Consider the following 12,700-nt stretch of genomic DNA (forward strand, 5'->3'; position numbering starts at 1 on the left):
TTACAGTTCACATTCTTTCTAGCTAGGGAATCTTTCTTTGTTTCCACCGTGTGAAATCTTACTTATAATCACAGCTGACAAGACTCATGGTTGGGGCCGGCTGCATGGGCAGGCGACAGGTGCCACCCCACAGGGCACGCACTTGGTGATTGAGGCTGGGCTGTCACCATCTTGAAATTCTTAATACTTTTATCTTTGGATTTCTTTTGTAAGTGGAAGTTGATGGGACAATGCAACGTGCACAGAGGGCGTAGAGCCTTGACCTTGGGGTCTTGCTCCTGCTGCCTTCCCATCTCCCCAGAATGGATTCTCTCTGCCTGCTCCCCAGCCCCACCCAGTGACTGCTGCCACTCTGTCCCTGGCAGGACTATGGGCACTATAGGCAGAGTTGGGGTTGGGCCTGTGTGTCCTGTGGCATCTCAGAGTGGGGACAGAGTGGCAACCATCTGTACCCTAGACTGGCAGCGCCATGGTGCATTCAGCAGGCAGCTCAGAGGGGGCAAGCCTATTACACACCCCAGTTCAGGTGCTAAGCGGGGTCTGGCACGGAGACCGCAATACCCGTGGGGTCACCTGCCCACCAGGACCAGGGTGACAGGCCTGTGGGAAGGGAAGAGGTCCTGGTCAGTTTCCCCACCCTACCCAGGGGAGAGCAAGTTAGGCCGGTGGCTGGTGGGAGGGGATCCAGCAGCCAGTGGGCCACGCATGAGTGCATGCCAAGTCATGGCGGGGCCCTGGGTACCCAGGTCTGCACTTGCCCCCAAGTATCTCGATGCCCGAGAGAGCACAACATTGAATATCTAATAAAAGCACTCAGGTCAAGAGAGAAAGAGAAAGCTTTTTATATTTTAGTACTTTTAACAGCCCCGTTCCTCTGTTTTGAACAAGAGCCCCACATTTTCAGTTTGCACTGGGCTCCACACATAGCCAGTCCTGCCCTCACTGTCCTTAGTGTCCCCACCCCACACTGTACCCCAAATCTTTCTGAGGAACCCCACCTCTCCATGGGATGGAGCCCTGCAGGTGGCATTTTTGTGGGCCCAGCTGACTCTGACCTGAGGCCGGCCACGGACCCGGAGGGCACAGCCCTTCTGGGCCATGCAAGGCCCAATGTCACCAAGTAATGGATAACTGGGGGAACTGAGGCGCAGTGAGGAAGAATGACTTAACTTATTCTGCACACAGCATGCAAGCCAGGGTTGGACTAGGGGTTTCTTCCAGCCCCACCCAGAGTTGGCTGACAGCTGTGGAACCGTTGGGAAGACCCTGAGGTGGTAGAGAGATTGCTGTGCCAGGAGTTGGACAGAGCTGGGTTCTAGACTCAGCTCAGCCAACTCAGGCAAGTGTGCTTTCCTCTCCGAGCCTCGATGTGCTCATCTGTAGAACGGGTGTAAAACACGAGGTGCCTAGGACTAAGCTTGATCAAGATAATGCACGCGGGTCTCTTAGGTGCGGGAAAGCGTGACTTGGATGTGAGGTGTCGTCACCGTATACAGCCAAGTATAAGTGCTGCATCATTTTGCCCATTTCTGCTTCGCACTTGGATATATTTCAATGTGTCCCTGCTGCCTGTTTGAGGACGTGAATGCCCAGAGGGCCAAACCCGCCGTCTGTTTAAGTCCCTCCGGGCCCTGGGTGGAGTAGACTCTGGCTTAATAAGAACCTTGAGCAGGGAGGGAGGTGGAGGTGTTCCTGCTTCACCTGGAGCAGGCTCGTCTGTTTCAACTCCATAAACTGTGAAGGCGACAAAGCCCTTTCTGTATTTTGCGAGAGATACAGTTTGCACATGATCTCATTACTCCTGCAGCCATGAACAGAGTTATGTCGGGCCTTTCTAACAAGTGGCAGTAAAACATTTTATAGGCCCCTCGCTCCCCCTCCCTCTCCCGCACCGTGTAATTTGCTCTGTTTGGGGTTAGACTTGGTGTTTTCCCTCTTTCCTTTCTCTTTCTCCTTGCACTTTCTCTCATGTTAATTACATTAGTTGCCATGGAAACAGTGATGTCATTGGCACGGGAGCGCTCAATGACATCCAAAAGCACAGTTTATAGCATGGCTCGAAATTTATTCCATGGCTCGCAGCCTTGAGGGGGTTATACCTCGATTATATTGCAGGCACCATCTGGGCCGGAGGGTGGGAAGTGGTAGGAAAGCAGCTGAGTTTGGGGTGCCTTCCAGAACCCCAGATACTGGGGGATGGTTACATTTGGACAGCCTGGAGGACACCTTGGGTACCGTGAAGGGCTGTCTGTTGGTTTTTACCTACACTCGCTGCCCAAAAAGCACCATGCCCCATGTTTGTTCCCGGTTTAGGATTTCAGAATCCTGTGTGGAGAGGTGCTTGAAAGTGCTTAACACAAGAGGCATGTGTGCATGTGCACATGCGGGCATGTCTCTAGCGCGCCCAAACCATGCTGTTAGTATGAACGTGCGATCTGCGGCATGCTATGCACGGTAGTTCACGCACTGGGCTCGCACACACATGAGCACACTTGCCCATCTGTGGTTCATTTTGGAAGGTGCAGTTGCATCCACATCAGTGACTTTGGGGCCCTGCGCCCCCGTCCTCCACGGCTCACTTCTCAGTGAGTTGCCTTTGCCCAAGCTCGTGGGGGTCAGGGGGTCAGGGCTGTGCACGGAGATGTGGGGCTGTGGCGGAAGTCGGAGCGCTCTGTGCATCTCTCACGGGGAGGCGTGCAGCTGTGGGCCAGGTGAGCTCGCCCCTACGCCCGGCCTGCCGTTGTTCGTTGGGGAGGCCTCGTGTCTTGATCTGACACTGATCAGACAGACGCCAAGGTGAGAGCCACTCGGCACTCCCCTCTTCCTCCCTGGGGACCTAAGGATGTGTTTTCAGTTCCTGATCTAAGTACCCCCTTGAGTTTGCTGAGGGAGGGCAGGCAGCAAACAGCGTGCAGAGCTAAGGGGACCCCCAGGTGTCCCTCATCAATTTTGGAGCTCTTGGGTCTGAGATCATAAGCATGAAGGGCTCTCTAGCAAGGAGGACTTGGAAGAGCACTGTAGGAGGCACTGAAGCTCAGAGGGCACAGGTTTGGAAGTCAGGGGGTGTGACATAAAGGGACAGACAGTTCACGCCAAACAGCTTCAAGGAAATAGGCAAATTTTTAGCCCCAGAAGTGGGGAGTTCAAGGTGGAGACTTCAGGCATCACCTGCCCCAGGGCTTCAAATAGTGACATCCGGGCTCTCGCTCCATTTTTCAGTCCTGTCTCTCTCAATTTGGATTCCCCTCCAGGTGCCATGAAGGCTGCAGGGACCCTCAGGATTGCCTTTAAGTCTTCTTTGTTCCAAAAAATGTCATTGGACCAAGTTGAGTCATGTGCCCATCCATGAGCCAATTGTTGTGGCTGGGGGGGTGGGACTTCCCCTGATTGGGCAGGCCTGGTTCACGTGGCCACCTTTGGCGTCAGTAAGAGAGGGCGGCTGGGCAGTGAGGAGCAAGATGGGGAGAGAAGAATTGGAGCTGGGCCGGCTCCTCTTTTTTCTGCCCCTATCATAGGCTTCCCACCCAAGGTACTTGACCTACTCTCATCAGAATTTTCAGTGATCGCCAAGCCCCAACTGCGTCTGCCACCAGGACACAGAGATGAGTGAGCCATCGCCTCTGCCCCCACCCCCAGCTCCCAGCGTGCAGAGGTGGGGGTGGGCAGGGGCCCACTATGGGAACTGCTGAAAAAGAGATAAGAGCCTCCAATGGAGGAGCCCAAGGGTGCTCCAGGCCCTGAGGAAAGTCTTTAGAGAACCAATCAGATCAGAACCAGGTCCTGGGGGAAGAGGGGGAGGATGCCAGGTGGAGAAAGGGGGTGAGGTCCATGCAAGTAGAGGGAAGGGCAGGTGCAAAAGCACAGAGGCATGAAAGGGCTTAGGGAAACTAAGACCCACATGCAGTAGCAATAATAGTGATAACTACTGGCTTAGCCCTGGGCTAAGAAGCGTTGCTTTATCATGACCAACCTCACCAGCCCTATGAGATAGTGCTGGGAAGTTAGTTCATACATATACAAAGCACTTAGCCCAGTTCCTGGCCACATAGACAGTCCCAGATAGATGTTTGCATGGTAGTAATAGTAAATAGTAATAGTCATAACACTTATAATAGGGAGCCGTGGATGATTTTAGCAAGGGAAAAGATGAGAGTGAGGAATCGGGTAGAAGGAAAGGCACAGAGATGGCTTAGAACTGTGAGTCTCAACCAGGGTGATTTCTTTACCCCCACCCCAGGGGACATTTGGCCATGTCTGGTGACATTTTTGGTTGTCACAATTTGGGAGGAGGGGTGCTACTGGCATCTAGTGGGTGGAGGCCAGGGATGCCATTAAATATCCTACAGTGCATCGGACAGCCCTCACCAAAGAATTATCCAGCCCACATGTCAGTAGGTTTGAGGCGGAAAAACCTGAGTTTAGGTGAAATATGCTGGGGGCTGTTGCAGGACAGTGTGGATAGTCAGAAGGAGGCTGTGGGCAGGACAAGGGCCCTGGGGTGGCCAGCGACTGGAAGAGTCTCCCTGCTGCCTCCCATCCTCTCCTTCCCTCACCAAACGAGCATCAGAGAAGGGGCTGGCTGGGGGAGGTGTATGTCGCCAAAAGGTCTGTAGGCCCTGGCAGACTGCAGGCTATGCTCTCTCCAGTTGCGCGTGCAGTTCCCAAGTCACAGGCCTAACAAGTTCCTTGAGTGGGTGCAGATGTCCCACATCCATGCGCCTCTTGCCACTTGGAGCCCCCTGCCAGAAACCTGGACCCCTCACCGCTCAGCTTGCAGATCACAAAGCCTGGGCAGCGGGCCTCCCCTTCAGTCCTCTCAGTCAGAAATGTTGATTTGTTATAGTAACATGAGCACAGGGGAAGGACAAGAGGAAAGTGAGCAAGAGAGAGAGAGACATCGACAGCGAGTCAAAAACAGTGAGGCTGGGGGACTTCCCTGGCGGTCCAGTGGCTAAGACTCCACACTTCCAATGCAGGGGTGCAGGTTCGATCCCTGGTCGGGGAACTAAGACCCCACGTGCCGCATGGTGCGGTAAAAAAAAACACACAAAAAAACAGTGAGGCTGACCAAGGGAGACTGGGAGAGACAGACTCAGCAGGAGAAAGAACTCCCAAGAAAGAAAAACACAGACCAAGACTGAGAGATGGAGAGCGAGATGGAAGGAGACATACTGAGAGTTGTGGGGGAAAGAGAGAGAGAGGAAACCAGACTAAGAGAAGGTAGGACAGATTGAGGTTAGCGAAAAGAGAAGCAGACCGAGAAAGAGCCAGAGAGAGAAGGATTGAGTGGAAGGGAAGACGGAGAGAGTGAGCAAGAGAAAGATTTCCTTGCAAACCCCATGGTCCTGAGCCCAGTAACTCTCCAAGGCTCTGCCCTATTTGAGCCATGAAACTGGGGAATTGGGGAAGTTTTCCCGTGGCAGGTCCGGGACGAGCAAGCATTGTTCACATTACTGCTGGTGTTCCCTGCTAACTGGACATTAGCCAACAGGAAATTCCTGGGACAAATCTTTCCACTCAGAGTCTTTTAAAACTTTTATTTATTTATTTTAATTTTGGGGGGATTAAAAAAAAAGAGGGAGAATGAAAAAAAACAGAAAAAAGAAATGAGCCACTCGGTATAAGAAAAACGTATCTAGCAACAGCCCCAGCCAGGCCAGGGGAGGCTCGGAATCCATTGTGTCCGCTCCATCCTGTTCTTCCTCTGGAAGGATTTATGACCTCACACTCCCGTGACATCACAGTGCGTTGCCATGGCCCTGCTTTATTATCATAAACAAAGGGCTGGTCCTTGGGACACTGGCTGGCTGAGCGGGAGGGGGTGGGGAGGCTCTGTGTAATGTGTTTTCTTGGGAAGGCAGCTTATTCGGAAGTCTGAAAAGCTGTGAAAATAGTTGTACACACACAGTACCCTCCGTGCAGCCCTGTAGCCTCTGGACAAGTTTGGCGATGAAGTCAGCTCCCTGCAGGAGGACCCTCTGGCTCAGCGTGTTCTCACTGCCAAAGAGCAGCTTCCCCGGACTTCCCTCACTGCTCCAAACAAGGTTTTCATTCATTCACCCAAAAGGCACTGAGCGCCTACTATGTGCTAGGCACTGACAGAGCTGGGTTATTATAGATGGATGAAAAACCCAGATACGGGCCCTGCTGCCCCCTCCACCCCCCTCCCGGAACCTGGAATACTCAACAAGTATGCAGATAAATCAACAAGAATGTGTAACATTGTCTTGGGTTAAGTGTGCCGAAGGAAGCAAACAGGAAATGAGGATGAGAAGAATGGAGGGAGGAGGCTACTTAGACCAGCAATCTGGGAGGGCCTCTCTGAGGAGGTGACATTTTAGACAAGACCTGAAGGAGGAGAAAGAGTCAGCCATGAAGAGTGGGAACAGGTGGCAGGAAGTGAGCAGACAGCCGCTCCAGGGAGAGTGACTGTCAAGATTGAAGTTCCCATCAGGGGTCTCTTCCTACATATTTTACAGCACCCTGGACAGCTGACTCAGATGAGAGGGCTGGTAAAGAGGAGTCATTTCGTGAATCCGAGTTGAGAAAAGATTCTCTCTGGACCTGGCTGCAGCAGTGCCAGTAAACCCCCATTTCCAGCTCGAAGAGAGGTTTGCAGAACTGTCAGACTGGCACTTGGTGAAAACAAGTTAGCCAGGAGTAGAAACACCTGTAGGACCCCAAACCCGCCCTCCCTGGCTGAGTCAGGTGATGCTCTTAAGCCGCAGAGAAGAGAGAAGGAAGGGCAGGGGAACGGAGGGCAGCAAGTGGGAGAGATGTGGGCACTGCCTGCTGGTCAGGAGGCCAGATGAGGGGTAAGCCATTCCCCCCTCCCAGGAGATGGACTCTGAGGGAGGTAGGACCCTAGACCTAGAACGGGATGAGGACTTCTAGATCATCAGTCCAGTGATGGGGACAGATGGGGACATGAGGCCCAGAAAGGGGAAAGGCCTGGCCTGAGGTGGCACAGGAAGTTAGGGACAGAACTCTGCCCCTCACTTGTTTTGGAACCTCGGGGGGCTCACTTCATGCCTCTGAGCCGCCATCCCCATTGTAAAATGGGAAGGATGTACAGAAAGGGCTTGGCACAGCTGCAACATGGCTGCTGTTTTCTACCCCTCCTTTTCCAAGAACACATTTATTAAACCCTGCCAGGCGCTGTGCTTTGGACTTCTCATACATTCAGCTCCTTTAATATTCAGGGAAGCCCTAAGAGGCAGACACGGCTGTCCCCATTATGCAGCTAAGGAAACTGAGGCCAAGAGAGGCTGAGTAGCATCCGAGGTCCCGGGGCCAGATCCCACCCCTGACCTGACTGACTTCGGATGGAGCCCATGTTCTCGACCACGGAAGGGTGGCCTGTTTCGTGGTACATAGCTGCGTGCAGGCAGGAGGTGGCGATGGCGACCAGAGAGGGGACCCTTTGACACAGAACTAGGAAGGAGTGAAGGCTGCAGAGCTGTGAGAGCCAGCTTGCAGGCCAGCAAGAGCAATGGCGTGCCAGAGGCCCACGGGACAGCAGAGAAGAAAGGACGTGGGAGAGGAAAGAGGACTCCATTCTTCATGCTGAGTGATGTTACCAGAAGCATGAATCTAATTTTTATGTCCGATGCACGTTTAGGCTTCTCCAGATCAGGGTAACGAAGTGTCAGTTCACACACTAGTAACTCAGCTGAGTCCAGCTAACCAGTTGAAAAAGCATCTATTTGGGAAATTAGGGGGTGGGTGGACCATTAGACTAGGTGTCAGGCACCTCAGCTTCTAGGGAAGTGTCGCATTTAATGAATGTCTACCCCTGGGCTAAGCACTTTACTGACCTTGCTTTATTTAATTCTCACCACATCTTGTGATATTGTTTCCCGATTTATAAATGTAGGAACTAAGGCCCAGAAAGATTCCAGTCCTGGCTGTGTGCCCCAGGGTAGAGATATAATTTCTCTGGGCCTAAGTTTCCTGTTACAAAAAAGTGGAAGGATGGGTCTTAATCAGGGCTTGGTGAACTTTTTCTGTAAAAGGCGAAATAGTAAATATTTTAGGCTTTGCAGGACACATCATCTTTTTTCAACTGTTCAATTCTGCCCTTGTGGCATAAAATCAGCCATAGACAATATGGAAATGACAGATGAGCATGGCTGTGTTCCAATAAAACACTATTTACAAAAACAGGTGACAACACTTTACACCCACTAGGATGACGATAATTGAAAAGTTGGTGAGGATGTGGAGAAGTCAGAATCCTCATACACTGCTGGTGGGAATGTCAAATGGTATAGCACTTTGGGAAACATGGTACCTCAAAGGTCAAGCATAGAGTTATCACATGACTCAGCAATCCAACTCCTAGGTATATACCCAAGAAAATTGAAGACATATGTTTACACAAAAACTTGTACACTAATGTTCACAGCAGCAAAATAGTCATGAAATAATAGTCAAAAAAAAAAAAAAGTGGAAACAACCCAAATGTCCATCAACTGATGACTCGATAAACAAAATGTGGTCTGTCCATACAGTGGAATATTATTTGGTTATAAAAAGCAATGTAGTACATCTGATACATGCTACAACACAGATGAACCTTGAATTATGCTAAGTGAAAGAAGCCAGACACAAAACGCTCCTATTGTATGATTCCACTTATTCGAAGTGTCAGGAATGGGTAAAGCCATAGAGACAGAAAGTAGATTAGTAATTGCTTAGGACTGGAGTGGGGAGAATCAAGGGACTGGGGGCGGGGGAGGGGGGATGCTGATGGCTAAAAGATATGGGGTTTCTTTTTGAAGTGATGAAAATATTCTAAAATTGACTGTGGTGATGGTTGCACCTATCTGTGACTGTACTAAAAGCCTTTGAATTGTACGCTTTAAATGAGCGACGTTTATGGTATGTGAATCACATCTCAGTAAAGCTGCTATTAAAAATTTCATTTACTGGGACTTCCCTGGTGGTCCAGTGGGTAAGTCTCTGTGCTCCGAATGCAGGGGGCCAGGTTCAATCCCTGGTCAGGGAACTAGATCCCACATTCATGCTGCACCTAAGAGTTCGCATGCCGCAACTAAAGATCCCGCGTGCTGCAACTAAGACCCGCCCGGCGTAGCCCAGAAAAAAAAAAAAAAAAATTTCATTTACTGATAAAGCCAAAAAAAGAGGGGGCAAGAGGGAAATCTTGGGAGTGGATAGAAATGTTCCCAAAATTGATTTTGGTGCCAGTTGCATGACTGTATATATTCACAAAAAAATATCAAACTTTACATTTTAAATGGGTGAATAAATTTATGTAAATTATATCTCACTAAAGTCCTTAATGGAGGGGGGAAAGTAGGCAGCAAATTGGAATTGGCCCATGAGCCGTGTTTTGCTGACCCCAGTCTACATGCTGATCATATCAGGACTCTTTAGGTTTCAAGTAGGCTATAACCCAACTCAAGCTGATTTAAGCAAAATGAGGAATTTCTTGATGCACACAACTGAAAAGCCTAGAGGAGAGGTGCACTTCAGGCACTGTTGGATCTAGGAGTACAAATGTCACCAGAACTCCGTATTGCTTCCACTCTCAATTTCCATGAAATGGCTGCCCGCAGCTCCTGTCAATTTTCCCAGGTTCGAGTCCAGCAGGAGAGTGAGTAGCCTTTTCCAAAGGCTGTAACAAAAATCATTGTGTCCTGTTGGTTCTGATTGGGCCACATGCCCATTTCTGATTCACTCCCTTTGTCCAGGAAATGCAGGGTTCTGGTTGGCCAGTCCAGAGTCACATGATCCCTGAAGCCCAGGGACTGTGCATAGGGGTGGCAGGGGAGAGGTGGCTCCCTAGAGGAAAATTGGGGAGCTAGACCAGGGGGACCCAACAACAGAATTCAGGAAGTGTTTCTTATGCCAAATATTTTTGCTTAAGTAGTTCCAAAACACCAAAGGAGTTAAATAAACATTGTTAGTCATGTTCTATCAATGACAAATTGAAGCCCCCAAGAGTGAAGACAGCCTGCAGGTCACTGGCAAAGCAAACCGCCCCCAGCCCCCAGCCCCAGCTACTTCACCTTTGCTCTCAGCATGAGGTTTAACTACCTGTGAGTCAAGACAGAAGGGGTCATTTATTCAACAGACGGTTATTACAGCCAGGCACACACACCATGTCTGTAAAATTATCTGAGATTGGTAAATTGAAAGGCCTGGAAATTAAGGGGCAGACATAAAGGCTGTGCAGCAGAGCACACAGGCTGGCTCTTGGGCTCTGGGGGCAGTGCCCCACTGCCTGGACAAGCCAAGCCTTTTTGCGGGTGGCAGCAGAGCCTTGAAAGTTCTCCTCCAACACCGCCAGCTGAGTCACTGTCTTCACCTCTCCAGAGGAGGAAACAGGATCAGATCGAGAGGAAATCAGAAAGTCGGGGTCCTGGGTCCTAACCTCAGCTCTGATGCTAACATGCTGTGTCACAAGAGGTAGCTTGTTTGTCTGGGCCTCAGTGTCCAATGAGAATGAGAGCCTTTTCACTCACCTTTCACTTCTGCCAGCCTTGATCTGACCCTGGCCCACTTCTGTACCTGCATCACCTCCCACGTCCCCCAATCTCCCACTCCATCCATCCTGGCTTCTCTGTTCCTTGCATATTGCTGCTTGTTCCCACCTCTGAGCATTTGCACTTGTTGTTCCCTCTGCCTGGAAGACTCCTCCTCTCCCCGCATCTTCCCAAGACTATTACTTCTGGATCACTGTGGGGTCAGCTCAGGGAGACCTTCCCTGACCACCCACGCCCCCTCGAGCCCCAAGGTGAGACCCTCAGGTCTCTCTCCCTCACAGTATCCAGTTTTGTCTCCTCAGTAATGGGGCCCAGCTCCAAGATGCTCAACACGGGTTTATTCATTGGACAGAAACAATTATAGGACAAGTAGGGACAATGTGCATCTCTGACCCAAACTCCAAGGAAGACGCAGTGCCACCGTCCAATCCCCCAAACTGGGGCCCAAGCATAGGATGGCGTCCAGTGTGTCCTGACTTTTCTTTCTTCTGCTTGTTTCTCCCAGCAGTTGTTGGTCCTGAAGCCAAGGATGCATGTCTTCCCTCCCCTGCACCTTCCCACAGTGCTCTGCGCCAGCAGCCAGGGCAGCTGCCCCATCCCCAGCCAGAGTGGGTACAGGCCCTAAACACCTCCCTTCAGTCAAGACCCATCCACGGGTCCTGCCAGCTCCATGCTCTGTGCCTTTGCAAAACAGACGCCCTCCTTCCCCTGCCCTTTCCTTGCCCATCCTCATCCTGACGCCCCCCCGCCGCGGGCCCGAGCCTCCTCTCGGCACCAAAGCACCATACTTGTGTTTCCTGTGGGCCCCTGCCTGGCTACCTGTGTTCCAGCCAATCCTTTTGCCTCAACACCCTTCCCTATTCCTCTGACCAGCTCCTGCCACCTCTCAGCGCCACCTCTTTCCAGAAGACTCCTTGAACCCCACCCCCCGCCCTAATAGGGTTGGGAGTCCCTTTTCTCTCCTGAGGCCTATCCAGTCACCAAATTCTGCAGCAGCCCTTCCCGCACTGGAGGGAATTACCTGCCATCCTCTCCCCAAGTAGATGTGAGCATCTTGAGATGAGAAACGACATCACTTATCTTTGCTGTTACTGCACCCGAGTGCCTGGCACCCAGTAGGTGTGCGTGCAAGTATGCCTATGCGAGCGCTCTGGAGGCAGGGGCTGTGTCCAGTGTGCCCAGTGCCTCAAAGAGCCTGGCCTATGGTGAGTCTCAACCGATGTTCAGAGAATGAATGAATGAATGAATGAATAATTCCTTCAAGGCCTGTGTGAAGTTACCTCCTCCACACAGAGTGACCAGCCCTCCCCATTGGCCCAGGATGTGGAACTTCCAGTGCTTAACCCAGGCAAGTCCCAGGCAAACTTGGATGAGTTAGTCATCCTACTCTTCCTACCGCCTCTGTGACCCCCTGTAAGACCTGATCCCAGTCGGGCTGCACTAAATCCCAGTCACTTGCTACTGTTGTGTATTTTAATGGCTTTCTAATAATTTCACACGTTTGTGGCAGTCTTCCAATATTACTAAAGGACAGGGGCCATCTTTCTTTATGGCCCACTGTAACCACTCAGGGCCAGACACAAACAGGCTTGGAAAGGTCTTCATCTTTCTCATCACCGTTTCCGAAGGCCTCGTCTAAGTTGTTCTTGTACATTTTCTTCTTTAATTCTCCCAATGACCGCACGAAGTAGGGATTTTCTCTCTCGTTTTACAGATGAGGCTGTTTTGAAAGGCCAGAGTTGAAGGCAAGACCAAGGTAAGCTCACATACCTTGGAAGTCGCAGGATAGGAGCCCAGGACTGTCAGAGATCGTAGCTTTTGCTTAAAGAGCACCCAGAGGTAGCCCCTCTCCGGCACCCGGGTCCTCTGAGGTTTGGTGGTTTCCTTCGCCTCCCTTAGCCCCTGCATGCACAGCTGGATGAGAGTGCCCCCCACCCCGCCCCAGCCAACGGAGACATCCTTCAGCTGCCAGAGCAGGGACCTGAGTTTTGGAGAGGAGAGAATAAACATGATTCCCAGGTGGTGAGAAAACAAGTCACTCTCCAGCTCTGGAGACTGGACAGGACCAGGTTTGAGGGCCGGGAACCCTTCCTTATCTGTAACAGTTGTGCCGTCATCCCGTCAGACCCAAGAGCAGGCAAAATGGGTCCCCCAAGGACAGGAGGTTGTATTAGTCTCCTGGGGCTGCT

The 12,700-nt window shown here is 51.3% G+C and overlaps 1 protein-coding gene across 6 annotated transcripts in view; it reads left to right on the forward strand.

The window, feature by feature from the left end:
* SPRING1 (SREBF pathway regulator in golgi 1) overlaps nt 1–12,700 on the forward strand; it is a 258,918-nt gene that overhangs the window by 201,026 nt on the left and 45,192 nt on the right. For 2 of the 6 annotated variants that reach the window (XR_014297569.1, XR_014297570.1), the window contains one exon: nt 12,226–12,267. The exons of the other annotated variants lie outside the window; for them this stretch is intronic. The gene's annotated coding sequence lies outside the window, so the exon portion shown is untranslated. The remainder of the gene's footprint in view (nt 1–12,225; nt 12,268–12,700) is intronic. 6 annotated transcript variants of the gene reach the window in all.

The sequence above is a fragment of the Grampus griseus genome (genome assembly GCF_964374135.1).
Source record: "Grampus griseus genome assembly, chromosome: 12".
Lineage (NCBI taxonomy): Eukaryota > Metazoa > Chordata > Mammalia > Artiodactyla > Delphinidae > Grampus > Grampus griseus.